This window comes from Lissotriton helveticus, chromosome 3_1 (genome assembly GCF_964261635.1).
Source record: "Lissotriton helveticus chromosome 3_1, aLisHel1.1, whole genome shotgun sequence".
Classification (NCBI taxonomy): Eukaryota; Metazoa; Chordata; class Amphibia; order Caudata; family Salamandridae; genus Lissotriton; species Lissotriton helveticus.
The window spans coordinates 833,685,440-833,711,849 of record NC_136061.1 but is presented as its reverse complement, the minus strand read 5'-3'; positions in this window follow the sequence as shown (position 1 = coordinate 833,711,849).

Here is a 26,410-nt window from a genome sequence, read left to right as displayed (position 1 = left end):
CCCATTACAGCACAACACTTCGGAATGCAAAAGTGCCAGCAGGCCCCTTGTCCATATCCAAAGCCCACGTCCTCTTTGTCTTGGCTCCTGCCCGTGGTGTGACTAAGGGCACCCCACTTCTAAATTCCAGGGGCGCCTGGTCCGTGTGATCCATATGTAGATGAGGCATAATGGAAGGCTCCTAAAATCTCTTCTCATGACCGATGCTCGTGACGTTCTAACCTGGCAGCAATTACTGCCAATGCTCTACAGTGGCACTACTTTCGGATCAACTATCTAAGAGGTATGTGTATTTAACAGCTTGCACTCAGCCTTCAATCATAGGTGAGCATTTCTTCGTTTAATATCTATGAATTTGTTGGCTAGACAAAAGTTTTAAATTTAATATCAACGTGCTTTTAATAGATGGCAGCTATAGACATTGATTCAACATGCCAAAAATAACCAGAAAGTTTCATACATCAATCTCCTCGGACATATTGCTGTATTGCTACTTACTGTTTTTGAGATCACACAAACAGCAGAACACTGCAGGAACTTGTGTGTGTCATTGACCCCTATTTGTGTGCATTGTGGACATATCCTTTTACTCAAGCCTTTCTAAAGCTTGGCAGCTTCTTAGGGTCCGATATACCACTTAAATTGTACGAAAAAAATGCTCCTTTTAAGTGGTGCAGCATTCACAACTTTGTAAAGAAGAACTTTGGATATTTTCCCGCTGTCCTGGATCTTCATCACTGGCAAGTATCCCTATCGGATCTTCTCGACTGGATTCAGGATCTTCTCAACAAAGACTCCCAGCAGAATGCACCAAATCTCCACCTCTGTCTGTGTGTCTTGGCCCACTGGCTGCTTTTTTCCTAGAAAGAGGCTGCTGTCCCTGTACTTTTCTGTTCTACTTGTAGTGTTCCAGGTTGTTTGCTTTTTGAAAATCCGCTTTTCTATTTTTCAAACCAGCATGTCCCAAGGAAGTAGCTTACCACCCTCCAGTGATTCCCTCCAATTTAAAGGGCCTGCTGTCCATATTGAAATGCTGAAAGCATTGTAAAAGCGCTCTGATGTTCCAAGAATTTCCCAAGATGTCTGATAGCATCCGTAGTGAGGAATTCACGCAGCCCTCACCAATATCGTATCAATTCTCGATGTTTTAAACCATTTAGGCATAGTTTGGGCACTGAATATTTAAACCCAATTCTTCTTTGCTAAAATTAAAGGAATAGATTGAAATACAACATTGAGCTGCTAGAATCCAGACAATTGACATGTTCATTAGATTAACTGCCAACGATGATAAGGGGGAGATGACTCTAATGCTTATGTAGCTGCTCAATTTTTCTACCAACTTTGTCAATGTTAAAAGGGACAAGGATATTTACGTATTTCTGATCTGAACCCCTATACACCTCATATCTTCAACATATTAAGAGATAAAATCGAAATTCCAAGTCATGGCACCTAACTGTTTCATGCTCACCAATTAGTCCAACATCCGACCACATCCATCCTTTTTACAGAGATAATGGTCTTAGCGGCCCTAGAAGCAGAAGTACATACTACTAGACGATATGCAAATAGGGCTACCTGATTCTGAGAGGCAGGATACCTGAACACAATTCTTCCATGATCTAATTCATTTTCTGGGGTTTAACAAATATATCAAATGGACCTGAGGGCAATGGCCACCCCTGACGTGTTTCAAATAAAATGTAGTCATTAGGTGTTAATTAATACATCAGGGTCTTATATAGCACTGGACAGACACAACCATTTATTTTTCTTCAATTACAAAAATATTTGGGGGCGATCACCGGAACTGGCAATTAACTGAATGGAATGCCTTAGCCGCATTAATAGAATATAAAGTCAAGTGGATCAAAGAAGACACCATCATACGTATAGTGCCAATTAATCTATATGTAAAGTCCTAAGTTTTCTTGTTGAAATAATCCCCTTTGGCCTTTGTGAAATAGGGTAAACAGTCAGAATATTGAGTAGGAAATGTCGACTTGCACTAATATGGAGTGCAAAATATCGTGATACAGAAATATCGACTGCCAGAATATCGTGGTCAAGAATATTGAGTTTAAGGTATGAAATATCGTTTTCCAAATAGCTAAGTCATTAATTTAGTTTGAAAAAATATAGTTGTTAAAAATATTGTTGTTTTAGTTAATGTAATGTATTTAGTGTGTATTTTAAATTTATGTGCTATATTTATTTGTCTAAGTATTGCATTTTTTATGTATGTGTTACATTTTTATAAGTGTTTACATTTATTTTAATTACATTTTGCGTTTTAGTTCCGTTGCGGGTTGTGGGTTTATAGGGGAATAGGGTGGGAAGTAATTTAATTATAATACATTGGATGTTAATTTTTATTTTTTAGTATTTATTTCATCTTGATTTTATAGTGTTAATTTTTGGTAATTAATTTATTATTAATCAAATACTTGTCAGTTAATTTTTCTTGATGAATTATTGGTAAATATGTTAATTGTGTAATTTTGAAGGAGTTGGTTGTGGGTTTGCATTAATATTATTGTTTCATAATTATTATTTATTTATGTAATATTTTATATTGTAAATTGTGGGAAATAATGTATTAATTATTTTTTAATGTGTTATTAATTATCATTAATTAATTGGTAATTATGTTAATTGTGTCATTTTTTTAGGAGTGGGTTGTGCGTTGATAGGGGAGTAGGGTGGGAAGTAATTTAATTGCAATAAATGTATTAATATTTTTTATATAATATTTATTCATTATTATTTTAGAGTGTTAGTTTTGTGACATCATTTATTATTAAATATTTATATAGTTATATTTTGATTTTTACTTGTTATTAATTTATTATTTGTTATTAAATTATGTTAATTGTGTACCTTTTTACGAAATTGGCGGTGGTATTTATAGGGAAATTATTTTTTGTTAATTGATGCTAATTAATTAATCATATTTTAATGTCAATTGTGTAATAATTATGATGTGTGAGTTGTGGGGTTTATAGTGATAAATGGTGGGAAGTAAATGTTTTTTAAATGAATTAATGATGTGTTGTTAATTAATATTAATTTATTAATGTACAATTAGTTATATAAATTGTTTCAATATTTTTTAGGTGTGTGTTTTGGTGTTTATTGGGGTATCGGGTGAAAAGTAATTTAGTTTAAATTAATTAATCAAGACTTGATCATTAATATTCATTTATTAATTGATAAATATTTTTGTTAATTGTTTACTTTTTTGGGGGTATTTATGTTCTATAGCTGTAATGTTTTGTTAGTACAATACGTTTTCTTTTTTAAATGTGTTTTTAATTATTAATATTTGCATATTTGTTAATTAATTGTGTTAATTATGGAGGTATCGTTTTTTTAAATTTAGATGTGTGTTGTAAATTGTGAGGTGTTTTAGGATAGGAAAGAAAATATGACTTTAATGTAATTTATAATTATTTGGATTACAATACATTTTTATTATAAGATAGTTATTTGTATTTTTTTAATTAAAAAAGTAATATTTTTATGTAAATGTCACATGTTTGCTACATTATATTATGTTTCTATGTTTTGTAAATTTTGATTCTTATATGTATTGTTTTTGGGTTTTAATTTTGTATTGTAGTAGATATTTTGTTTGTTTTTAAATTAGAATTTTTATTTTGTGGGAATAGTAATTTTTACTCCTCCGCTATCCAACACTTTCCCTACTGTTGCACTCGCTGGGGTGGGAATAGTCATTTTTAACCCTCTGCTATCCAACACTTTCCCTACTGTTGCACTCGCTGGAGTATAAACTGTACTTTTAAAAAAGAATACATATCTTAATATTGAAATTTATAACATAATTTCATTTTTTTTTTTACCGGTGTATATATATATATAATTTATGTATATTTGTAATATATTTCTAACATTTTATAGTTAATTAAAATAATTATGTATTAATTATTATTAAGTAAATATATTTATTTATTTTTATATATGTATTTTTAATTTCTTTTTATATTACATTTATTACTTATAATTGTTAAAATGTACCAATAATTTTAAATATTTGTTGTAAGTTAGATGTATAATCCAATTTATTTTACACTATTTTTTATGCATATAAAAAACGATATTTTGTGCTTCGATATGTTTAACAGATATATTTTTTTCAATATTTTAGTACTTACCATTATGAAGATATAAGGTCGATATTTTTGACATCGATATTTATGTCCCGATATTATGGTAACACGATATTTTTGTACTCAATACTCTGTCAGTGATCCGTGAAATAGAAGCACAACAAGCTTGTTAAGCCTATTTGCTAGTATTCCCAATAAGCGATTTTAATAACTGTTAAGGAGTAATATAAGCCTACTCTCCTCTCCTGGGGGCTACTCTCTGGATCTTGCCCACTCTAGGGTACCTTATTTACTGATACAGGGAGCCTGTGGCCACCGTGGTGCAATGAATTGCAGAAGCCCTATTTTACTGTTCTTCGTGGTCCTTGAAGGGGCAGCACCATAATGATCATTTCATGAGTGAGGGCGTGCTTGACCAATTACCGATATGCAAGCTAGTGTTTGCACTCTCCCAGTCTGATTACTGGAAGCACTGACAGTTGTCTCACTCTTTCCATTGGGTATTAGGTCCCCAGCATGTGGACCTCAGGGTGTCCCCATTCTACAATATTTGACTCTGGCCGATCTGAGGCAAGAGCACTGGATTGGTCTCTGGACTCTGTGGGGTCTTCATAAAGAATATCTATTCTGGTCTCCCCTCTCACTCAGATACGTACCAAATGGAAGACAATTCTCAGTAGGGACTACACAACGGATGACTGGGCAAATCTGCTCCAGGCTAATGACAGATTCCTGTCTTAAATTGCAATACTTCAAGATTCTTCGTGAGTGGCGAGAACTCCGAGGAGACTCTGCCGGGGCTAGTCTACTGCCTCAAGCCACTATTGGCGATGCTCAGAAAAGGATTGTGACATTTGTCATGTACTTTGAAGCTGCAAACAACCTGACTAGGCAGTTGTGTGGGCCCACCTGTAGAAATTTTCATCCACATTTTGCACATCCGTCTGCCCACTTCGCCCTCCTTTATGATGTCACGGATACCCCTGAAATAAATATCCATACCCACAGGTGGTTAGTCACTGTGCTGGCATTGGCCAAAGTCTGTCTCCTGTGCTATTGGTGCCAGCCCATGTGTCCTACCCATGCAGAAAGGACCATGGAACTCCATAAAGTGGATCTACATGAAAAGCTCACAAATAAACTTAATGATGAATTGGAGACCCATGAGTGGGTGTAGCAGAAGCTCCTAGCTGATGTCTCTGCATAGGTGGTGATTTTGCAATGCAGCCCCTGCCATCGAGTGATCTGCCACCGACCTATGCGACTCTGGAAGAGCTTGGAGCCCCTTTGGTCACAAATTCTTCTTAACCCTTTGGGATGATCCCTTTTAGTAGGCTCTCAACACCAGGGCCGAACTGGCTACCGAAACCAGCCCTGGCAAACTGCTCGGCCGGCCCCCCTGGTGGGGATGAGGGGTGCGTCCGAGCTGTTTGCGAGGGCCATCTGATTTTGTTACAGGGGGCCGATATTGCAGACCCCCGGTAACAAAATGGCACCCCAGGGGCCCAAAAGCGTCCCCCACTCTGGCGACCAACCGGAGAAGCGCCCGGTGTCCGCTATCACCAGTCCGGCCCTGGTAAACACCAGCATCTAGCTATCCTCCCCGCTCACCAACGGCTACTACCTTGCTCACCCTTGATGGTGGATAGCCCTCCCTGACATCTATTCCCCTCCCCCAATCCGGACAGAGACTGCAGCGACTAAGCTGACACCTCCCAGCTGGTTCCACTGGGACAAGAGTGGAGTGCAGGGAAGATGACTCCGTCGCTGGGATCACCTGAGACAGGCTGTCGTGTATTGGAATACACGTTATGTTTGGCAAATGCCTCATCTTTAGTGATGTTCATGATATTGTCAGATTCTTTTTACATGACAACTGTGGCAGATGTATACTGTATTCAAAGTTAGATATACTTCCGCCTCATGGCGTCAAGGATAGTAGAACTACGCTCATGTTGAGTTTTTTGTATGTTCAGGCACCCCTAGTTCCCTTTTCTCCTACCTCCCCATCTTCTGCAATAAGAGTAGCACTCATACTGCACTGACTTGTAGATGAATAAATACGGACTGGTCAACTGGACTGGGCCCAGTGCCTTCACGATATTGGCTCTTGCGCCTTGATTGCTACTACTCAGCTGGGGTTCTGTCCATTTTCCCTTCTCAGCTAGTGTTGTTCCCTCCATGTACTGGGTTGAATTCTACTCCTGTTCATATAGTCTTTTGAAGAATGAAAATAAATGTTGCAAGAAGCACAAAAACTTTGCTGAACAGTAGCCTAAAACATGATGGCCGCTCAGCAAAGCTACACTGCTGCTGTGGCACTGTCTCCTCTGGAGGCACAGAGCTCTCCACTAGGTAGGCAGAAATCTCTGAACATTGCAGGTGGCCTGCCGCCACCCTGATGGGACAATGGGCTTCCCGACAACCATTAAATAAGGCTGTTAGTCCTGATCGGTATATCATGATTAATAAAAATTTTGAAACCTCTGACAAGAGACCACCTGGGCTAGCCTCTTCTTTGGGTTGATCTAAAACCAATCATTGTTCGTGGGTTAACTGTGGTAAGTATAAACTGTTCAAACAATTCATAACTTTTCCCGTATCTAGACACAATGATTCTTTATACATATTGTGAAAATTATGATGAAAAATTGAGTCAATCCGGTTGCTCTGCTCAGTTCTTATGTTTGCTTCTGGGTCCAAAGTGCACAAGTAAAGCCACTTCCACTGCATTAATCTTCCAAGCTGGAGGTATATTACACTAGTCCACCAACTCAAAATGCTGCCGTCAGCTAGGCTGTCTGTTTACAGAGCTCTGTGCGCGGTTTTACACTCTGGTCAGCTGTCAGTTCAAAAGCTTCTATTGTATTTTTCACTTATTTCTGAAGATCATTATTAAACAAATGTGGTTTATTTTGATTTTAAGTGGTTGTTTTTAGACAGATTTTTACAAAATGCGAGCTTTACCCATCCGTAGACTTCCACCTCTGTAATAATTTTTTTAATACAATTCCATATGTGCCTTGCTTGTGCCTCTTAATTATTCGTATACTTTTTATTTGCCTCAACTTATTTCCAGTGAGGTCTCCTTTCACCAGAAGTCTCTCACAACGAGCCACTACAACCATTAGGCATATCTGTTAAGACAGTCAGTACCTTATGGTGAAACCTAACTTTAGCCTGTTATTACATTCAGTAATAATGATTAGAATTGCCTTACCACAGACCCAGGCATTCGGCCGTCGTGAATTCCTCAAGCTGGGTAGCCGCCTCTGTATTCACATTAATCCTTGTTTGTGTTTTGTATGTTGCCTTTAAACAAATAAACACTTTAGAAAAATGTAGCCGCCTATGTATTCACAGTGAAAGTTGTGTGCATTTGTAACCTGTCAGAGACAAAGTGTTGTGTGAGATATTAATCTATATGTTGTACAGTGCTTTGCTCCTTCCTTGGGCTAACATTCTAGATCTCCCCTTGTGTTCTGTATTCTGGAGCGCTCCTTCGCCTGGTTGGCAGTTGGAGCTCTGGTTGGACGAGGAGCTGACCTACTATCTCTGTGCTGCAATAAAGCTTATCTAAAGCTTACTTGTACCTGTGGTCTTCTAATCATTTACATCATTTGGCGACGAGGATGGGATGGGGGAAGAAGGACTACCAGAGGACAATAAGTGTTACGTAGAGTAGATGAGTCTGGGTTAACCTTGCGAAAAGAGAAGTGTGCCTTCCTATTGAAAGAGATAGAATACTTAGGTTTTTGTTTGTCAGAGGATGGCATTAAACCCAAAAAGAATTTAATTGAAGCTATTGAGCTAGCACCCTCCCCAGTTGATAAGGATCAACTTCGGTCCTTTATGGGCCTAGTCGAGTTCTACTCGAAATTCGTAAGAGATTTTGCTTCCAAGACAGCTTCTCTTCGATCCTTACTTAAAAAGAGTGTCAAGTTTAGTTGGACTACTGAACACGAATCCTGTTTTAATTTGATAAAAAGGGAGCTCAAATCTGCTAACGTCCTCACCCCTTTTGACACTACCCGGTCCTCCATCTTGATGGTGGACGCAAGTGCCATAGGTCTGGGCGCTGTCCTTTTACAGAAACATGGTGGCGTTGAAAAAACAATTGCATTCGCATCTAGACCTTTGTCCTCTTCTGAGTCTAACTATTCGGTAATAGAGCGCGAAGCTCTTGCCGCGGTCTGGGGTACAAGTTACTTTAGAACCTACTTGTGGGGTTACAAGTTTGTTTTACGTACCGACCACAAACCCCTTGTCAACGTCCTAGCTCCTGGTGGAGCTGGTAAGGGTTCTCCCAGGTTGGCGAGACTAGCTTCTCGTTTGCAAGACTTTCAGTGCGAGATTGAGTTTATTCATGGGTGGAAAAACATCCAAGCAGATTGTCTGTCTAGGCTGCCTATGCCTTCCACTGATTGTAGTTCTGAAGTCAAGTCTGATGACCTTGCAGTTGCTGTTATGGAGGATGTCTTGTCAGTAGGTGGTGGCACATTTACCCGTGATGAGTGGTCAAGGGGAATGGAGGAGGATCTGACTTTGAAGGCCGTTATCAGTCTCATTTCTAATGGTGCTAGGAGAGAAAGCACTGTTAGTCCTTCCGTCAGACCCTTTCTAAAAATTTTGGATGAACTTTCTTTAGAAGGAAAAGATGTTCTAATGCGAGGCGATCGCTTCGTTCCCCCTGTTCTGTTAAGAAAGAGAATTCTGGACTTGGCCCATGAGGGACACTTGGGTCAAAGCCTCACGCAACGTCGTGTCAAACTGAACTTTTGGTGGCCCTCTATTGATAATGACGCAGTGGATTGCGTGTTGAGGTGTAGTTTTTGTAAGGAGGGTGAGAAGCGCCTCAAAGTTTTAGACTCCCACTCCACGCACAAGATTACCTTTGAGAATTCTCCCTGGCATAGTGTATGCATAGATTTTATAGGCCCCATGTGTGAGCTTCCTACTGATCACCGGTTTGCAATCGTTCTTATTGACAGTTTTTCAAAATGGCTGGATACTACCATTAAGTTTTTGAGGGGCATTTTTAACAATGAAGGATACCCTTCTGTTCTTATTTCAGATAATGGGACTCAACTCACGTCCTCAAAAATGACTTCATTTGTTAATAGTTGTGGTATCAGGCATCAGAAGACGAGTCTTTACAACCCACAGGGTAACGGCCTTTGTGAAAGGGTGAATCGCCTCATTAAGGGTGTGATTCAGATGTTTGTGGAGTCTGGCTGTTTTTCTGATGAGCGTGTCCAAGAACTGGTCTGGGCGTATCGCTCCACACCCCATAGGTCTGGTGAAAAGTCTCCTTTTGAGCTAATGCGTGGTCGCACACCCGTGAGCAAATTAACCCCTTCTTGGCTGAGTTCTAGCAGTGAAATTCCCTTAATCCATGACAGTGCCTCCTTGCCCATTTCCGTGGGTGATTTGGTCAAGGTTAAGCCGGGCAGACTTAGCAAGGGTCTTAGCAAGTTTAGAGGCCCCTACAAAGTCAGGAAAGTTTTTCCCAACTTCATTGTACTAGCCAATGGTGAGAGTTGGAATTACCGAAGGGTAGCTCTCTACCAGAAACGTAAAGATTCTTCTTCTGATGACCTGTTTCCTGCCAAAGTGGATGGCTGTAATGGTTACTTATTGTCCTCTGGTAGTCCTTCTTCCCCCATTCCATTGTCTGCTGGTCGGGGGGAGGTGGGTGGTGGTGATGCCTCCACTTCCTTGTGTACTTATCACAATAGTTCTGTGCTTGATTTCGATTCTGCTTCTCTTGTTTCTCCTTCTTTACCTCGTACTCCTGCTCCTCCTTCCTCTTCCTTAGCTGATGTCTGCCTGAGGAGCCCTCACTCCCGCCGTCCACCAATGTATTTGAATGACTATGTGCATTAGTGTTTCTTTTCCCTTTTTGTTCCTGTGTTTCTTTTCATTGCAAGGAGGGGAGATATGTTGTACAGTGCTTTGCTCCTTCCTTGGGCTAACATTCTAGATCTCCCCTTGTGTTCTGTATTCTGGAGCGCTCCTTCGCCTGGTTGGCAGTTGGAGCTCTGGTTGGACGAGGAGCTGACCTACTATCTCTGTGCTGCAATAAAGCTTATCTAAAGCTTACTTGTACCTGTGGTCTTCTAATCATTTACATCACTATACCAAGGGCGTAATAGAAAAATGGGTGAAGAATTGAGTACATGCAAACACAGCTGTATTTCCTGCTCTGGTGTCCCAGTAGGCATGACATATGTCAGTAACAGGATTGGAGACTTGATGTGGGATTCAGTGTTTGAGGTCCATCATATAATTACATGATAGTCAGATATCACAAGCGTGTGGTCCACCAACCAAGTGCAAAGGGACATGTCTACGTAAATAAAGGCACATTTATTGTACAGTTTTTTAATGTGAAGCGTTGATTAACAACAGCAAAGTCGTAAAGCATGTGAATGACAAATGCCCATGAGAAATATTAAGAGGGAGTAATTAATCTACAACTAGAAACATTATTAGTCAATCAACCAATCAAACACCATTTGTAAAGAGCAACACAGTCAACCATGGGGGCATCTGGGCGCTGTGTCTCCATCGAAGAGCCAGGTCTTGAGTCTCTTTCTGAAGTCTGCCAGCGAGGAGGCTGTCCGGAGCTGGAGAGATCTGGGCAGCGATGTAGGAGGAGCGGCCACTGCCTCGGCTGCATTGGATGTGGAGTGTGTGTATGGGGGTGAGGGTGAGTGAAGCAGAGCACAGATTTCTAGTGGGTTGGTGAAAGTTCAGTCGATAGTTGATGTAGACAGGGCCTAGGTCATAATGGTCTTTGTGTCTTTGTAGGCATGCGGGAGAGTCTTGAAGTGGCATCTCTTCTGGCTGGGGAGCCAGTAAAATCTATTATCCATACTGATATTATAAAGAGAGAGACCAAACCGTTGAGGTGGGTAAGCTCCGGAACCGCAGCGCCAACCGGGACACCGCATACAGCAATGGAAAGGTGAGCATAAGCAGATGGACATAGGCTATACAGCAGCCCAACATATACACTAGAAAGCAAAAAGACCGTTTAGGACAAAGTAGTCCGTTGTGGGCATGGGCGTTCTGCTGTAAAGCGATGGGCGTGTGCATTCAGCATTGTGACAAGCGTTCTGTGTGAGAATAGCGTTCGGACACGTCTTAAAGCGATGGGCGTGTGCATTCAGCATTGTGACAAGCATTCTGTGTGAGAATAGCGTTCGGACACGTCTTAAAGCGATGGGCGTGTGCATTCAGCATTGCGACAAGCGTCCTGGTTGAAAATAGCGTTCGGACACGTCTTAAAGTGGGCGTGTCGTTTAGCATTGTTGTGGGCGTGCGCCTTCGGAGACATTCAGCAGAGCGTTCTGTGTGAGAATAGCGTTCTGACACGAAATGAAGTGGGCGTGTCGTTTAGCATTGATGTGGGCGTGTGCATCCGGAGACGCCGGAAGCATTGCGAAGCAGGGGAATAGCGTTCTTGAAGTTGTGGCGTTTGTCGTTGACGCGATGTGGAGCGTCTAAGTGCACTGGAGTGCATGAACCTACCAAGGCACACGCCCTCAGACTGTGAGGTGCGCAGGAACCAAAAATGGAAAACGTGCCCAGGCGAGCCACCATTGCAGACTTATTTTTCATACCCAGACAACGTCGGGACGGGCCGCTAGTATTTAATATAAATCTTAAAAGGGGCTTACAGCCAGAACTCACTTTTCATTGGCTGGTGTGCTTGCCACTTACTGTTCCTCTATTTCTATAAGCTTAGCATACTATTTCTTGTTGTTCCTCTCGTGTTTGTCTTACTAGTGTCCCAAGACCCAAGTACTGGCTTCAATCGCTTAGTGGGACTTTAAAAAAAAAATCTTTTGTCTACACAGCGCTTGTGTTGTGCTTGTTTTTCAACTGCAAGCTTTTCTGTTAGGAGGCTTAAAGGTTTTCGTTCGCCATCCGGTCTGGTGTCTTTCATTTGTTTCTCTTCTGTTCTGTCCTCATGCACGCCTTCAGAGACTACAATGCCGGACCTGTATACTTTAACCACCGCCTCTCCTTCCACACACCTACCAGGCATTTCCACTTTTCCCAACTCGCCCTGACTACCATCCCACGGGCCCGCAAGACCACAGCTGGAGGAAGATCCTTCTGCTACCTTGCTGCGAGGGCTTGGAACTCCGTGCCTCTACATCCCAAGCAATAACCGTCTCTGCCTCAATTCAGGAAGGATCGCAAGACCTGGCTCTTTGACTGCACTACAATTCCATTCCCCCACTCAGCACCTTGAGACCCTAAGAGGTGAGTAGTTGTGCTTTACAATTGACTGATTGATTCATGCCACCTAGTCTTATTTTGTAAATTTTACATTGAGTCAAGAAAGACCTGGATAGTTCCACTTTAAAAAAAAACTGGGGACTTAGGCAATGCCGTCCAGCTTTTATCAAGCTCCAGCCTGTAGAAAATGAACATGTAGCCTAGGGGATAGACATGTTTTTAAAGCAAGTCCTTCGTCAAAGGAAGAATATCGGGATTTAAGGGCCGATATTGTTGAGATGTACTGTCATTCTTAATGTCCATTATTCTTATTAATATCATGAAATATATTTTAGGTCTAAAAGTCTTGTTTTTAATGGATACTGGTTTTAAACCTTGGTGTAAACTTTGATGAAATCTTTGCAATTTACTTGTGCGTTTTATGATTGTAAAAAGGCAATCGAAATATAGCTTTTCTTGACTTGACTTGACTGATTGATTGTTTCAATTGCGCTGTAACTTGCATTTCTTACACAAGGCTTGGAATGCTTCATTCTCTAAGCCTCGCTTTCAGCCCGGAGCCCAGCACCTGCAGTGTTTGTCTGCAGCTTTCCTATTTGCTGATACAGGGGACATTGCAGCAGCGGAAGGCTGCCAGGAACAATATACTAACTTGGCAGCAGCTGCATCTTTCTGGTAGGATGCAGCGGGCTATAATGTACAGAAGCTCAACTTTACTCTGGCAGAAACCGCCAGTTACTAATGTTTTTATAAGGCTAGGTATCCCTATGTAAGATGTCGACCATACTCTGCGGGGCTTACCCATTCATGTGCACATCCAACAGGAGCTGCCCCTTCAATTTTCAGCTCGCGTCATGTTCACTGAAGGCTGTTAGTTTGGTTGGTAGAGTGTGTTGCATACTTGTGAGTGACTCTTGGGGCACACTCATTGTGGGACCATTGGCAGACGCTGAGTCAGGAAGTCTCGCAGTCAGGGAGCAATTGCCGCCCTCCTCAGCGTGGCCCTGCTCTGCTTTTTGGGCCATGTCACTGCCGGCAAGCAGAGTACAAAGGGCACTGTGGTCTATATGAGTGGTTACGTGGGTTATTCTCTGCTGCAGTGTCCATTCGCTTTAAGTTTGAGCTGAAGGTGTCGCACAATTAGAAAAGAAGTGTTAAGGTTGACACTGTCAGCAGTTTTGCAGCATCAACCAGACCGGGGATTGAGCTGGGTTTGTTACACCTGGACAAAGGAGAGCGCACTTCCTCAGTGTCTTACAGTTATTCTAGGCAACGTTCGCTCCTGTACCTGCATCAAGCCCCTGGCTCTGCCTTGGGGCTGTTTGACTGAGGATCCCAAGATGCATTGTAAACCATGCTTTTTCCAGGGGATAACACTTCCCCTACAAGTGTCACTCCTAGTTTGTGCTTGGGATGCATGGAATGGAACAGTTACTCCTTATGCAGCTCATTTTTAGCTCATATAGGGTAAGGAAATGGCAAATCTGGGGTCATCCCTGACCCGCAGCTCACTGCAAACCCGATTCATCAAACGCGAGCTGACTACAGCAACAAAGGAGCCAAGGGATGCAAGAGCAATGTTTCGGTCAAGGGTCAGCTGGACCCTCCCTGCCCTTCATGGAGATCTCTATTCCCAGCGTCTACAGAAATCAGTGCACACACAAGTAACAGGACAAATCACTCACATAGGCACAGCCCCTAAACGTCTACAGCGAGGTACCTCATGTGGTACAGACCTGGGCATACAACCCGGGGCATGATAAAGATGAGTAGCTTCCCTCTGATCCACGGAAACCAAAGGTGTATCATTAACAAATTGTACAACCATTTTGTCACCATTCCACACCTCCACCTCCCCCACCGTGTGCACACACACACTCCAACCTGTTCTTTCCACCAAAGTCACCTGCCAGCATTACACTATTCTGAAATTACTACTTCGTTTTTGCTATTAGTGAGTTTTTACTTTAAGCCCTGAGCCCCGTCCCTGGTTTTGCAAGCAGCGGTGCCGCAATACTCTTCCAAAATTACTACTTTGTTTTCATTATTAGGTATACTTACCTTGCTAACAGAGGCAGGCACTCACAGGACTCTCTTGCAAGGCTCATGCCAGTGTATATTGCTGCACTGTGCACTGCAGTGCCTGTCTCTGTGAGTCTCAACAGGTTGTAATGTCCCTATACAAAGCATGCTCTTAGAATAGGCAGCAGAAATTCAATCACTGTAAGTGCAACGCTTCACTGACATGCAAAATCCTTAAGTGGAGTGAGACCACTTAAGGTGCTGCACAAGTCTTTGAAATGACCTGGCCTAAAAGTGTGTGATCCAATTAGGAAGCCCCCTAAAATTGAACTACATTCACACACTTCATACTTTCTGGTTCACTATAAGAAACCGGGGCACGGATTCCTGCTTCATTGTCAAAGTCTTTTACAAATTAAGGCAACTTTAAAATATTCTGGGACTCTAATGTAATTGTGAATTTCTGACAAGGTTAAATCCAGCGACAATATTGTTTTCATTTTTTCTTGAATGGCTACACTGGGTATGTACCTCCCACCAGTGTTCTGAAGAGTATTTGTAATGAGATTGTGTCATTAATTAACCTCAGTTGATAAGCTGTCTTAAATGCTTGAGCTTAGAACGAGCTGACCACTACAACTCCTGGTAATGTGTGCAACAGCTAGCTAGCTGTCATTGCTTCAGAAAACAGGGCAAACAGGCCCCTCTGTCCCACCCCTTTCTACCACCTCACCACTCGCACTGACAGCCCTCCTTTCCATGCTCTCCCCCACACCACCCCCACTCCCAATCGCTTGCCACCTGATTGTTAGTCTCTAGGGTGGGGGCTGCTCGCATTCCAGAATGTGCAGGCAAATCTCTCAAAATATTCAGGTTTCTGAAACAATCTGCTTCCGCAGCAGTGTCCTTAAATGTGCTTTGCCGTAGAAAATCTTTCCCCTGTCCCCCCTCACCTCCTTACCTCCGAACTTATTAATCCCAAAAACGAAACCTAATGCATTTACCAGTGATTGTTATCATTAAGTCCAAACTCTGGCTGACATTGTTGAAACCTTTGGCCTTACTTTGATTACTGAATATGCTGATGATACCCAGCTCATGATTTCATTCAGTCCTGATTCTGGAAACAACTCTGCGTAACAAAGAAACTGCCTTTCCGCCATGGCTGACTTATTTGACAGGCTCAGAATGCTGGGAGTCTCAGGAAAGGCCTTGATATGGAATAAATATTTCCTGAAAGACAGAGTAGTCCAGGTGTTCGAGGGGAATTGCACTGCCATATGTTTGCCTCTTGTGTGCAGAGTTCCCCAGGGCTCATCGCTGAGCCCTACCCTTTTTAATATTTATCTTAAACCTTTGGCCGAATTAGTACTACCATATGGGACCCAAATCGTCACATACGCAGGCGATACACAATTGGTAGTTGTATTAAAGCATCCAAAAAAATACTTATTAATCTGGAGTCCTGTATGGAAAAAGTGGCCACCTGGATGACCAGTCCTTTCTCAAACTTAGTGGAGACAAAACGGATTATGATATTACGGAGTTGATGATAATAGATAATCATCCCTGTGTGCCGAACAAATGCGACTAAACTGGCCCAAATGTTTGGGTCCACTGCCAACCCCTAAAGATCAGATAAAATGCTTGGGCGTCTGGCTAGACAAATCCCTTAATTTTAACAGCCAAGCAATTAAGCTAGCGGCATCTTGCTTTGGCATCATTAGAATGCTGCGGAAAATCCTCCCACTACTCCCAGTGCAGGCATGCAGAGTTATAGTTAAGGCATTGGTGCTCTCTCGATTAGATTATGGGAATTCCCTCTACTTAGGCGCCACAATAGGGAAATTACAGGTGGTACAGAACTGTTCAGCCGGGTTGCTGTATCACACCACTTATCGACAATCTGTCGAGCCAGTATTAAAAAAACTCCACTGGCTGCCAATAGAAGAACGGATTAAATTTAAAGCCCTGTGCATAGCACATAAAACACTTTGGGGGACAGGTCCTAAGATAAATCACTCTACCAATCAAAAAGATGTCTTCAGTCAGCTACTCAGCTTTTGGTAGTGATTCCAAAAATCAAGAGAGCTCAATCGGGAGGACGCAGGTTCTCCTACAACACGGCCACACTATGGAGCACTCTTCCTGCACAGCTGCGTGCAACTATTCACCATCTTTCTTTTTGGAGACAGCTGAAGACTTGGCTCTTTTAGAGTCTGCCTTAACTTAAGCCTCCCTCTTCTGTGCTGCGGTGCTCCACTTATCATGGGTAGTGCTGGGATGCCTAAGAGTAGCCAGGCGCTCTATAAATATTAATTATTAATAATAATAATAATTAATGGGTCTTAAATACTTGAGACTCAATTGCGCAAAGGCTGAAGTGATGGGGAATGTTCCTAACCTCTGGTCTTCTTCATGGTGGCCTGCTGCCTTAGGCACCTTTCCAGCTTCAAAACGTATAGTGAAAATTCTGGACGCCTGGCTGGATCATAACCTTACTCTGGAACACCATATAAAGAACTTGACTTTATTTTGTTTTAGTCTGCTTGGGTGGCTTAAGAGCTGAAAGGAGGGTGGATGGGCCCATCATAGTTATTTACAATGCCAATAGCTTAAACTCTCAAATGCGAGACCTATTGCATTGCAATGTCTACTTATAACCTACAAGGGCATGAGTATAAAAGCAAGGCACAAGTGTTGTCCATGGACAACAAACAATTGTTTCATCCAGTGAATATGCAGTCCTCTACGATTAGTTAAAACACCGATATTAACAGCATCAAAACATGTAAGACAAAAAGGAAGAACCTGTCAGTCGCTTGTGGAAAGATAACATCCATTTAGGGGGTGTTCTATTGAACCACTGACAGAGTGGAACATTATGTGCAACGTTTCTTACAAGAATACATCCAACAAGAAACATAGGCAGAAATTATACATGGCTACACCTACAAGTTTTCAAAATGTTTACAATGCTCCATTGCAACGACCAAATGAAATGTTTGAGGGATAACCATAGCTGCAGAAGGAGGAAATGTAGTACAAGCAGGCATTCCCTTTCAAGCTGTTTTTGGTAGAATCTAATTTGCCATGGACAGTATTAAAATGTCTCCAAAAATGTAAAGGTAAATAAATAATCATTGAGCACGTCTTACACATCCATGCCATTACATTTGTGTTAAACTAATACAGTTAAGCCCTTGCTGCTGATATAAAATAAACACAGGGCACAGCGTGACTAACCTGCCTGCTGCCATTTCATAAGTGCCTAGGTGTCTCCAAGATGAGCGCTACGGCCAAGCTTTGTTTACACATCTTCAGCTGTCACGTTTCTTGGGCCTTCTGGATGGAGAGTCAGAGGCAGGTCTACTATCCTAAGGATGTCTCGCTCTGGTTGGCACCAGTTTCAAAGGTTAGGGAACCCTCCTCAAGTTGTTTTCCGGCAGGATTTTGGAAAATTAAAAAACATGCTGCCTGGTATCAGTCACACGAGCCAAAGACCCTTTGAAAGGCGTGCTAGCATACAGAGAGCGCAAAGGCAATGAGGTGCAGCGTGGACCACAGCATGCCAGCCCCACATGCTCTCTACCTGTGGTGGGCGCCACAACAAGAAAAATAATGTTTCAATTGATTTGCCAATAATCTAACACATTTCGTCCAGGCAGTTTCTCACTGGCTGTCTCTTACGGCATATGGCAGTAGCTCATTTATCATCAAGATCCCTCCCAGGGCCGGACTGGCCGTAGCGGGCACCGGGCATTTCGTCCCATGGGCCGCTAGGGTGGGGGCCGGTTTTGGGCCCCCCTGGGAGCCGTTTTTGTTACCGTGTGCCTTCAATATCTGCCCCCTGTAACAAAATTGTCCAAAACCTGCCTTAACAAACAGCTCGGCTGCATAACCCTGCCCCCTCCTGGGGACGGCCGAGCAGTTTGCCAGGGCCCGTTTGGTATCCAGTCCAGCCCTGATCCCTCCGATGCACTCAGTAGCATTTGAACTCCTAAGACTGAATGGTGGTGAGGCAGGATAGGGTGGCACTTTTAAGCCACCATGTGGCGCCTGCATTGCTCTTACACGAGACTCCAATTCCCTTGCACACACACATGTCCGTGCGTGCTAGGGGGGCGGGAGCAAAGGGAGTGCCATGTATTTCTGCTCTTCCTGCTAAATGATGCTGCAAAAGCATTTTGCACGGCACCCGTAGTGCCTCCTGCAGAGAAGCACACACAGTCAGCTGTGTTGTGGCGCCACCTTGTTGGATGTGGGCACATAGGAGAATAGTAATGCTACTGCTGCCTGCCAAACATGGGATTCAAATGAAGGTGAGCCCTCCTCTCAGTGTTGTCATTTTCACGCCAGATGCACGTGGCACACAGAGTCTGATGTGACAGTCTCACAATGCCAATACTATAAACAAAAGCGTCTATTACAATGTTGGACAGATCGGCACTGCCCGCATTGCAGTGGCGATCCGCCCGACATTATCTCCCGCACGCCTCCCATTTCTCCTGCCATATTATGATGGTGGGGGTAATGCGGCGGACGGGAAGACCGTCTGCCACTTTTCTGCCTGGTTGATGAGTCGACCGGGCAGAAAAAGGATGAATATGGTGGCGGTGTCTGTTAGACACCTCCATCCATATTACTATGCAAGGGGGAATCCGCCTTTCCGTGGCGGCAAAAAGGCATGTGGATTTCGCAGTTGGGGGCCTGTTGTGACCCCCAGGATGTTGGGGGGCGGAATATGAGGGTTACCTATGGTATCCCCCTGCATTTGCATGCACAATGTGGCAGGCACTTAGTGTGCAAGGTACATGAATTGCGTGATAATCAGTGAAAGCTGAAAATCATGGTGCCCCGGAAACAGGAGTTGGACTGACTCGATATAGAAGAGGGATAATGTGGCCTCAAACTGCAGTGAGATAATTAGCTTCAATACATGGGGGCCCTTTAGGATGGCGGGCGGATCGCCCATGCCAGGCTAGCAGTAGCCACCGCCGGCCTGGCAGGGGCGATCCGCCCGCCATCCTTGCACTGAAAACCCCCGACCATATAAGGATGGCGGGGGGACAGCGGCGGACGGTAAGACCGTCCATCGCTTTAGGTATAATATGGTGGCGGTGTCTATGAGACACCGGCAGCCATATTATGATGGGCCAATGTGAACGCCTTTCCTTGGCAGCAATGCCGCCACGGAAAGGCATGCGGAGAATCCCTGCGGGGGCCCGTTGCGGGCCCCCAGGGGCTCCGGGGGGTGCACATGGGGGTTACCTATGGTACCCCCCCGCATTTCAAAGTGCAACATGGCAGGCACCGCGTGGTGCCTGTCATGTTTTGCTTAGAAATGCAAGACGTGCATTTTTACCATTGCGGCTGGTGGCGCTTTCAGCACCGCCCACCGCAATGGTAAAAATACAGGATGCGCCAGCCACTGTGGCGAGCGCATCCTAATGCCACCATTGGGACCCCCGCCCTCATGGTGGGCGGTCCCTTTTTCTGAGGGGATGGCGGGCGGACAAAGTCTGCTCGTCATCCTAATGAGGGCCTCAGTGTCTGAATGCAGTGACGGGTGGCAAGCAAAGTTTCTCCAGCCGAAGTCATGGCATGCTTGGACCGGCTCAGTGCATCAGAGGGACCTCGTGGCCTCACACCAAGGCCAGATCATTAGATAACCCTGCATAAAAAATAAATGCGCTGACCCAATATTAAAAGGTGCAACTCAGCATGCTGGGCTGCAACAATCGTAAAAAAGAGTTTCGGTCAGCAACACATGAACAATGCAAGCGGACGAAAACTGTAGTTGGGCGGTGCTGCTTCCAGAATAAATGGAAGTGACATTTCGCTGCCTCAACGATTTGGAAAGCAGAAAAGAAGAGGGGCACTGCATTAAACCAAGGGCTAGGACTACACCAGGTCTTGCAGACAAGGCATGCGCGCTGCCTAGGCTCAACCTAATAAAAAATGGGAAGGCCCATTTACTGTTGCATGTTCCTAAACATCATTCTAATACATATCATCAGTCTGATTTGTATTGGCTACCAGCTGAAAGGCGTGTAAAATTCAAAGCTTTTTCCTTTGCATCCTGTGCTTTCGCTAATACAGTGAGCAGTCAAAATATCAATTTTTTTATATCGACCTACACTAATATCGACTTTTTAATATTGTGGGGACAGAATATCGATGTCAAGAACATCGTTGACCAGAATATCGACCTCAAGGTAAGTAATATTGTTTCTTTTTATATCGAAGTAAGTAATATCGAAGTCAGTAATATTGAATTAAGTAATATTGTTAGCAAAAATATAGTTGTTAATAATATCGATATTTATATTAGTGTTATGTACTTTAGTATGTATTCTATATGTAGGTTTTACATTTTTTAATGTATTTTTATTATTTTTAAATATGTGCTTTAAATGTTTGGAAATTAGTAATTTTTTTAAGTAAATTTTGCGTTTCAGTATCAGAACGGGTTGTGGGTTTATAGGGGAATAGGATGGGAAGTAATTTAATTATAATTAATTAATCAATATGTTTTTATTAGTTGTTATTAATTATTAATATATTGATAATTAATCATGAATTGGGAATTCTTTTTTATTAATTGATTAATGTTGCCTTATATTAATTATAATTAATATATTATTGTATGTATTTATTGTTGTAAAATAATTTATTGTTAATTAATTAATGATTGGTCATTCATTTTTATTAATTTATTAATTGGTAATTAAATTAATTTTTATGTGTAGCGGGTTGTAGGTTGAAAGGGGAATAGGGTGGGAAGTAATTTAATTATAATTAATGAATGTTTCTTTTTATTTATTGTTATTGATAATTAATTTATTGTTAATTATTAATTGGTGATTAATTTGTATTCATTGATTAATTTAGAATTATATTAAATATAATTAATGTATTATTATTTTTTATTTACTGTTATTGTTAATTAATTTATTGTTAATTGATTATTAATTGGTAATTCATTTTTATTAATGTATTAATTGACAATGAAATTATGTGTGTTTTTTTATGTGTAGCTGGTTGTGTGTTTATGGGGAATAGGGTGGGAAGTAATTTAATGTTATTTAAGTAAATAATAATTTAATTTTATTGGGAGTTTTTTAGGCATTTTTTAGGTAATTCATTTTTAATATGCTATTTATTTTACAGAAATTATTTAATTAATAAGTATGGTAATTTAACCCCTAGAGGATATGCTATCCTACATTTTCCACACTGTTACATTAACTGGAGTTGGAATATTAATTTTAACCTCTAAGCTATCCAACACTTTCCCTACTGTTGCACTCACTGGAGGGGGAATAGTCATTTTTACCCTTACTCCTCAAACTGCAGTGAGATAATTAGCTTCAATACATGGGGGCCCATTAGGATGGCGGGCGGATCGCCCAGGCTAGCGGTAGCCACCACCGGCCTGGCAGGGGCGATCCGCCCGCCATCCTTGCTCTGAAAACCCCCGACCATATTAGGATGGCGGGGGGACCGCGGCGGACGGTAATACCGTCCGTCGCTTTTCCGCCCCGGTTGCAAGGTGACTGGGGCGGAAAAGGTATAATATGGTGGCGGTGTCTATGAGACACCGCCAGCCATATTATGATGGGCCAATGTGCCTTGGCATGCGGAGAATCCCTGCGGGGGCCCGTTGCGGGCCCCCAGGGGCTCCGGGGGGTGCACATGGGGGTTACCTATGGTAACCCCGCTTTAAAAAGTGCAACATGGCAGGCACCACGCGGTGCCTGTCATGTTTTGCTTAGAAATGCAAGACTTGCATTTTTACCATTGCGGCTGGTGGCGCTTTCAGCACCGCCCGCCGCAATGGTAAAAATACAGGATGCGCCAGCCACTGTGGCGGGCGCATCCTAATGCCACCACTGGGACCCCCGCCCTCATGGCGGGCGGTCCCTTTTTCTGAGGGGATGGCGGGCGGACAAAGTCTGCTCGTCATCCTAATGAGGGCCTCAGTGTCTGAATGCAGTGACGGGTGGCAAGCAAAGTTTCTCCAGCCGAAGTCATGGCATGCTTGGACCGGCTCAGTGCATCAGAGGGACCTCGTGGCCTCACACCAAAGCCAGATCATTAGATAACCCTGCATAAAAAATAAATGCGCGGACCCAATATTAAAAGGTGCAACTCAGCATGCTGGACTGCCACAATCGTAAAAAAGAGTTTCGCTCAGCAACACATGAACAATGCAAGCGGACGAAAACTGTAGTTGGGCGGTGCTGCTTCCAGAATAAATGGAAGTGACATTTTGCTGCCTCAATGATTAGGAAAGCAGAAAAGAAGAGGGGCACTGCATTTAACCAATGGGCTGGGACTACACCAGGTCTTGCAGACAACGCATGCGCGCTGCCTAGGCTCAACCTAATAAAAAATGGGAAGGCCCATTTAGTGTTGCATGTTCCTAAACATCATTCTAATACATATCATCTGTCTGATTTGTATTGGCTACCAGCTGAAAGGCGTGCAAAATTCAAAGCTTTTTCCTTTGCATCCTGTGCTTTCGCTAATACGGTGAGCAGTCAAAATATAAAAATTTTTATATCGACCTACACTAATATCGACTTTTTAATATTGTGGGGACATAATATCGATGTCAAGAACATCGTTGACCAGAATATCGACCTAAAGGTAAGTAATATTGTTTCTTTTTATATCGAAGTTAGTAATATTGAATTAAGTAATATTGTTAGCAAAAATATAGTTGTTAATAATATCGATATTTATATTAGTGTATGTACTTTAGTATGTATTCTATATGTAGGTTTTACATTTTTTTATGTATTTTTCTTGTTTTTAAATATGTGCTTTAAATATTTGGAAATTAGTAATTTTTTTAAGTAAATTTTGCGTTTCAGTATCAGAACGGTTTGTGGGTTTATAGGGGAACAGGATGGGAAGTAATTTAATTATAATTAATTAATTAATATGTTTTTATGTGTTGTTATTAATTATTAATATATTGATAATTATGAATTGGGAATTGTTTTTTATTAATTCATTAATGTTGCATTATATTAATTATAATTAATATATTATTTTATGTATTTATTGTTGTAAATGAATTTATTGTTAATTAATTAATGATTGGTCATTCATTTTTATTAATTTAATAATTGGTAATTAAATTAATTTTATGTGTAGCGGGTTGTGGGTTGAAAGGGGAATAGGGTGGGAAGTAATTTAATTATAATTAATGAATGTTTCTTTTTATTTATTGTTATTGATAATTAATTTATTGTTTATTATTAATTAGTGATTAATTTGTATTCATTGATTAATTTAGAATTATATTAATTATAATTAATGTATTATTATGTTTTATGTATTGTTATTGTTAATTAATTTATTGTTAATTGATTATTAATTGGTAATTCATTTTTATTAATTTATTAATTGACAATGAAATTATGTGTGTTTTTTATGTGTAGCAGGTTGTGTGTTTATGGGGAATAGGGTGGGAAGTAATTTAATGTTATTTAAGTAAATAATAATTAAATTTTATTGGGAGTTTTTTAGGGATTTTTTAGGTAATTCATTTTTAATATGGTATTTATTTTACAAAAATTATTTAATTAATAAGTATGGTAATTTAACCCCTAGAGGATATGCTATCCTACATTTTCCACACTGTTACATTAACTGGAGTTGGAATATTAATTTTAACCTCTAAGCTATCCAACACTTTCCCTACTGTTGCACTCACTGGAGGGGGAATAGTAATTTTTACCCTTACGCTATCCAACACTTTCCCTACTGTTGCATCCCTGGAGTGTGAATAGTAATTTTAACCCTGACGCTATCCAACACATTCCCTACTGTTGCATCCCTGGAGTGTGAATAGTAATTTTAACCCTGACGCTATCCAACAATTTTCCTACTGTTGCACTCCCTGGAGTCGGAATTGTCATTTTTACCCCTCCTCTATCCAACACTTTCCCTACTGTTGCACTCACTGGAGTGGGAATAGGAATGTTTAGCCCTACGCTATCTGACACTTTCCCTACTGCTGCACTCCCTGGAGTGGGAATAGTAATGTTTACCCCTACGCTATCCAACAGCTTCCCTACTGTTGCACTCACTGGAGTGGGAATAATAATTTTTTCCCCTATGCTATCCAACACTTTCCCTACTGTTGCACTCACTGGGGTGGGAATAGTAATTTTCACCCCTACGCTATCCAACATTTTTCCTACTGTTACACTGTTTGGAGTTGGACTAGTAATTTTCTTACCTCCCCATCTAATAATTTTTTTATCATTTTAGTTAATGTAGTATGTAATTAGGGGTCGATTCCGATTCGGGAAAAAAATCGTCCGTACGATTCATATCCGGAGCCCTCTCCGTACGAATCATAAACATGCCGTATGACCCAACGAGTACGATCCGGACCAGGGTATGAGGACGCGATTCGTACGGTCAACGTCAGGTAAGGGCGATTCCTACGGAAAAGCACACAATCACATACACACCGTACGGTCCGTACACCCCATGATCGCGGGGTACGGTGCGTACCCCTGCGATCATGGGGTGTACGCACCGTACCCCTGCGATCGCAGGGTGTATGCACCATACACCCAGCGAACATGGGGTACGATCCATACACCCCATGATCGCAGGGGTACGGTGTGTACACCCCATGATCGCAGGGGTACGCACCGTACCCCTGCGATCATGGGGTGTATGCACCATATCCGGGGGGTGCGTTCCGTACCTGTTTCGGGGTGAACTCTGCTTTTACAGCTGTTTTCAGCTCCCGTAGAAAAAGGGTTGTACGGTGCGTACCCGACACAAATAGTACTTGCTGGGTCGGAAAAACCAGCCGCGAACCGTACAGATGTGGCGTACAGTGGGTTCCGAGGGAGAATGGTATGGGATTTGATTCGTACGGTCTCTGTATGATTCGTACGGAGGTCAGCTCCAGGTACGAATCGTACTTCATCGTACGTACGAGGGACGTTGCAGGGTACGATTTGTACGGGAAAAATGCTCTGAACGGCTATTCGGAGCGTTTTTTCCCGAATCGGAATCGACCCCTTAATATTAAAAAGATCAACAATATTTTAATTGTATTAATTTGTTATATATATTTATTTAATTGTTATTTATATTATTGTTTTATGTGCATAGTTGTATTTATAATTTATATGATATTTTTTTTAAATTATGAGTTATTAAAATAATTATTTAAAATTATTAGTAATTAAGTATATATATTGTATATGGTATGTATATGCTTCATTTATTTATACATTATATATATTACTTATCATTTTTAAACATTGAAACAATTTTTTAGCTGTTTATTTTGATTATATCTATTATTTACTTTATTTTACATTATTTTTTTAATTAAATAAAAAACGATATTTTTGACATCGATATTTTTTTATTAATATTTTTGTACTCACCGTAATGTGGATAGGATGCTGATATTCTTGCCTTCGTTATTCTTGCTGCAATATTTTTGTAGGTCGATATTCTGACCTTCATTATTTTGTCTTTAATTCTGCTAATACAGACCCCCAGTATTTGCGCCACTTGATTCAGCCCCACTCTCCTTCTAGAGCACTTTGGTCATATGACTATGGGCCCGATTTACAGAATGAACTTAAGACTTAATCCTAAACTTACTACTATTTTTGTATTCACAGAATGCACTTACTAATTTTGGCATTCACAGAATGAACTTACAACTTTTGGTATTCACAGAATTTAGGATTTTGTCTTAAGTCTGTCTTAAGATAAACTTAAGACAAAATCCTAACTTCTGTGAATACCAAAAGTAGTAAGTTCATTCTGTGAATGCCAAAAGTAGTAAGTGCATTCTGTGAATACCAAAATATTAGTAAGTTTAGGATTGAGTCTTATGTTCATTCTGTGAATCGGGCCCTATGTCCCCGGATTCCAAAGAGTTAAACAGGGTTGCTTTTCCTTCATCTGCGCTCCAGCTCTAGTGAGGTTATGTCCAGGAATCA